A 6,000-nucleotide genomic window follows, 5' to 3' on the forward strand; every position below is an offset into this window, starting at 1 on the left:
GCAGCATGTGTTTATGAATCAACAAAAACCTACAGAGGTTTTTTTTGAAGAAGTGAATAATGAACAATTTTGGAACGACATTATTTTTGAGGAACCGACAGTGTCACAAAGAAATTATGATGAACAGGTTAGTTACACGCTACATTATTTATTAAATTTTATTAACATATATGAATACCTGTGTTCATATTTTATATTTGAAAATATAGGTTGTGCAAGATGAAGTGATGAATAAAAACAATACAACTCAAAATGTTTTTGGTGATACTCAAGACGACAAGGTTGTTATAGATGTTACCTTTACGATTTTAATAATTACTTTTTAATAAAGTGTATTTTGTTATTAAGTAAAAAGTTATATTTTTAATGTAGGTGTTGGAGGAGAGTACTCAGTATGCGGGGAACAAATTTGATGATGATGTGTGTGATGTAAACGATTATAGTGAAGTTAAAGAGGTTATTATATAGTTACATTAATATTAATATTTTGTTTATTTAGATATTATTGCTTATTAAATTATGTGTATTTCGTTATTAAGTATAAAATATTATCTTTAATGTAGGAGTGGGAGGAGAGGAATGACAATGCAGGGAACAAATTTGATGATGATGTGCCGGATGAAGATGAACTTATAATAATGGGAAATGTAGATTATTTTCATGATGATGATGATGACAAAGAAGTTACACCCGATAAACCTAGGAGTCGAAAACCATCACAATTTTTATGCACTCCTTACACCGAGGTATTCGTTTTATTTATAAACTGTTGATTTTATGTTTATGTGAATTATCTGAAAGATATACATTTAAACATTTGAATATTGTTTTTAGTTGCACACGACACCGAAACAAAAAAGAAGAACAAAAAAGAAGGTTGGTATGAAATCAACAAGCCCAGTTCCTCCTCCAGTTTTTGGTGTTGCTCATGACTTCTCCAGGTTGCGCCTGCAACCTTACGTAGCAGGCGGTGAGGATGTCATCCAAAATTATGTATTTCATTCATACGATGTGCAGCATCGTTTGTTTAATTTCGTGTTAGATAGAGATTTTTGGAGCTCATTGTTTGAGCATACACACGACGGATGGTTGGAGTCAGCGGTAAATAAATTGTTAATTAATTCTTTTAAAAGTTAATTGTTTTTTAGTCAATAACAAGAGTATCATGTGTGCAGCATATAACCATTTGGTACCGACTTTTGATGGAGAGACGGTTTGAGAGCGACCGACATACAATAATGCCTCCAAATTTTTTTGTTTCTCATGCTTTGGAAGAAGGACAGGACTGGAGGGCATTTATGGCTGGTATTGCTACATACCCCAACTTCATGGTTGCTTGGTGGGATGTTGATACGGTAAACTTAATAGTTTATATTGAAAATAATATCGTTTTTTTGTTATGTTTTTGTATTGTGATGTAAATAAACATAATTTTATTTTCTGATCCTTATACAGGTCTTATTGCCGATTCATTCATCCCCTAATCATTGGCTATTTGGGGAACTACGATTAGCGTCAATGGAAGTGCATATTTATGACAGTCTTGGTAGAGGTGCTTATGAAAAATTCCAATCCGAAGGAATCTTTTGCAAATTTGAACGTCGGGTGGCAAATTATTTGGACAAGATTAAGTATTGGGCGCGGAGGAACATCCCAAGGATTCCATTGAATATGCAATTCATTTATGAAGAAAACGTTCCCCAACAAAGTAGTCATTTGGGAGATTGCGGTGTTTTTCTTTGTATGTTTATGGAGCAATTGGTTTCGGGTCAACCAATACGTGTTCTTATTGACCCAAAGAACGCAGCTTTAGAGTTCCGTCTCCGGATGGCAAAAATTATTTGGGGGTCTAGTCTTGCTCCTCTGTAGTTGGATTATATAAATGTATATACAAATTAATGTTGGATTTCATTATTAGTTTATCTTTAGAGTTTACTCAACGGATGACAAAAAATATAACGTTACGACAATTACAACAATTTAATGACCTACTAATTACTTATCAATAAATTCAACATAAGAACGACCACAACATTTGTTTTAACGTTACAAATACAACAATTTATTGACCTAACAACTTCAAAACCATAAAAACAATATTGAAAAGCTTACAACTTGTAAACAAGAACTGCCAAGAACAACACCCAACTACAAACCAACGCTATCTTTAACTTCTTATTTTCTGATTGAAAGAGCTTATTAGAGTTAGCTACTTTAGCTATTACCATAGAAGATTGGTCCTTCTCTTCATCAACCCAACTGATAAACCCGCATTTTGGTCCCTGTTAAATTTAATATCCACAGTAAGAAAATAAATTTGTGTCATGTAAACACGAGGGTTTAAATTTGAATGACGGTAAGAACATGATACCAAATACGGGCAAGCGTAGAACAATCTTCCTGGGTTTTTAGCTGTACCCGAAATCCTAACGATACGTTCTCCTCCACAATTGCAGTATGCCATTAGCCTTCTTATTCTTTTAAATCGGAGTTACTTTCTCAGTTAAATCTTTTCATAATGAGTGACACCCATTTATAGAATAAATCATATTACGGACAATTCTTTTTGACTATGAAATAAACTGGTTTGACTATGAATTCAAAAAGTTCAACTATGGAATGCAGACAAGTACATTCTGTAGTATTGTCATGTCGGTCAGCGAAATTTGACTATGAAATGAACTGGTTTGACTATGAATTCAAAAAGGTCAACTATGAAATGCAGACAAGTACATTCTGTAGTATTGTCATGTCGGTTAGTGAAATTTGACTATGAAATGAACTGGTTTGACTATGAATTCAAAATGTTCAACTATGAAATGCAGACAAGTACATTCTGTAGTATTGTCATGTCGGTCAGTGAAATTTGACTATGAAATGAACTGGTTTGACTATGAATTCAAAATGTTCAACTACGAATTTAAAGGGTTAAACTATGAATTTTGATCAGTAGAGATACAATATCTTCTATTTATAATTCCATTTGTGTGATCATTGTAGAGCACAATTATCGGTATTGAAAATGAGTAGTCACAGCCAAAGAACCTTTTCTCAACTACCAATTTTCTTGCATAACCTTCAAAGAACAAATCCTAATACCTTCACAGCCATTAAGAAAACCGATAACAACCGCTTTCAATTCTGTTTTGTGGCTTTAGGTTGCGTGGTATAACATACTTCTTTTATTGAGTTATACAATATTTCATGGTAATGTATGTCGATTAATTCTTACATAACACTAATATGTGTTCGTTTTTATGTAGATTCGTACCTTCCTTAGGTGCATGATACCGCTGATATATGTGGGTTATTTACCCCTTCTTGGGAGCTTTCTGACAACAATGTACTTCGCAGTGGCTTTAGATGAAAATCATGAGCCACTACTCTTAGCACTTGGTTTGGGAACCTTACAGTGTGAAGAATCATGGAGATGGTTCATGATGAGGTTAAGATATTGTTTAGGTGAGGACACAGAGGTTGGTTTCATAAGCAACATGTGTGATAACATAGACTTTGGTGTTGACAGTGCCTACCCGGATTCCTATCATGGATATTGTCCTAAAGATATAGCTCGAAAGATACGTGAGTCTATCAGACATAACAATACGGAAGTCGAATTGTTGTTTTGGAAGTTATGCAATGCATATAGCGTTGATGATTTTTACTTGTGTTTCGAAAGGTTGCAAAGTACATGTAGGCAACCACCTTTCTGCACCTTGCTTATGAGTCCAATTTACTGGCTTGACGATATACCGATTTCAAAATGGACAAGAGCATTTTTCCCAAAAATACGTTACAATGTTAAATCGATTGACGTCCCTGAAATTTTGCAAATTATATCCTCACGTGAGTTTCCTATAACAACGATAATTGAGTTAACCACCACGTCGATAAAATCAAAGTATGCTGAACGGGCCGAACTGGCTGGTAAGGGAGATTGTTATATTTTGTTTTTTTATTGTGCTGCTATTTTTATTAAAATATCAAATTTTACAGGGAGGTTGTCTGGTGGGTTGACCCCTTACGTTGAGAGTAAGGTTCAAAAAAGTCTCAGCAAGTCTTACAATTGTAATGCAAAACGTTTGTATGGGGATACATTTGAAGTCCATGACACTTTTGCCACCAGCAACGTACAACTTGAACGAAGGGTATGTAGTTGTGGTAAATGGCAAAAAAGCAGTATACCATGTGGCCACGCTATAGCATGTCTAAGAACCTGTACATCTGAGTCCATTCAGAGAATGGTTGAATACAAGTTCACTAATTATGTGTATCGAGTTGCATATAGATCTGAGTTGGTGAATGGTATACCATCATATGAGCATTGGGAAATACCAACTGAAACGGTGGTCCTGTTACCTCCCTCAATGCAGTAGTTATTCATGTAGCACATTTATGTTTATGTAGTATTATGTATTAGTTTTTTATGTACTCCGTTTTTATTTTACTGCTGTGTTACGTATTAGTTATCCATGTACCCAGTTTATTTTTTATGTCGTATTATGTGTTAGTTATTTATGTACCCCGGTTTTATTTTATTGCTTTCTAAATATTGGCTATTGAGGGAACAACATACATTAAAAGAAATTGACGTTTATTAAATAGTAACGACTAGACACATACAACAACAAGCAACTTAAATAACGAAAAACAATTAACTTAACCAACATGCATATTAAAAATAAGGGACATTCTTTAAAACATTCCATGCATCTAAGTGGGTAAACTCGCTACCATCGTATTGAAAGCGGTATAGTTCCAAAGCCACCTGCCGTAGAATGTCTTCATCCGTATTTGCATGTTCGTTATCCAACTCGTTATAAATACGTTGAAATTATTTCACCTTCATTTTCATATCCAGAAACTTCGCTTTGACATCTCTTCTTCTTCGATATTGAGTGCGGTTCATTAAATGGTGAAACAAATGACAGACACGAGACCAAAATGATCCAGCACGAACTTGTGGGGGACCCGGTGGAAAATCCACCTCTACAGTTGTAATCCAAGCTTGAACCAAAGTGACCTCCTCTGCGTTCCTCCATATATGTGGTGAGTCCATAATTGCAAGGAGGGAAGTAATAGAATACAATTACAACGGATATTGAAATTTATTTATAACGACTCCTTACTTTCCTGGTGCAATGAGTTTTCAACTCAAACAGCAATGTATTGTGTTGTCATTCAACCGGGGATGAATTGTCAACTCGAACAGTGATCTGTTGTGTTATAAGTATAGTACACTGCATTCGTCAGTTAATTTTGACTATGAATTGCAGACATATTAGAAGTTTGAACTGCGATTTTGTGTAAAAACTACTATAAATTGACCCTAAGTTACATGCAAAACGTTATTAAATTAACCAATATAGTTGTTCAAATATTGTTTTTTAGATTCTACCCTCTTTGTTTCAATCCAAATGACTTCTATATCATGGAGCAATGAAGAGTTCTTGGTTCTTACACATGCTTATATTCATGTGTACGAGACAAGCAAGTTGAATGATCCAATGTTTTGGAGCCGTCTAACAAATATTTTCAATGCTGAAAACCGAATGGCTACAAGAAACGATCGTGACGAACTAGACATCTTAGCAAGATGGTATGAAATGAAAACCGAAGTTCTATTATTCAACGATCTTTATACCAAAATTGACGACACCCGTTTAAATGCTACTGAGGATGTCATCTTGGAAGCTGCTAAGGAGGAATACAAGTCATTAAGTAACGGGTTGGAATTCCAGTTTGAAGCACCTTGGAATATTTTGAAATATATCCCGTTTGTTTAAAATCTTTTTTAGTTTATTATTTGAGTACTAGGTTATTTTCATGTACTAGGTTATTTTCATGTATTTCTGTAACGCCCGCAAATCCGGGCTAGTCAATTTAGAGGCAATAGGGGTCGAAAACGACTTTTCGACAAAAGATTATTTAGAATAAATAATCTTAACCAAGTTGTATAGTATGTTACAAGGTTTTCTTACATATAAAGAACGCCGAAAA

Source organism: Lactuca sativa, chromosome 1 (assembly GCF_002870075.4).
Source record: "Lactuca sativa cultivar Salinas chromosome 1, Lsat_Salinas_v11, whole genome shotgun sequence".
Classification (NCBI taxonomy): Eukaryota; Viridiplantae; Streptophyta; class Magnoliopsida; order Asterales; family Asteraceae; genus Lactuca; species Lactuca sativa.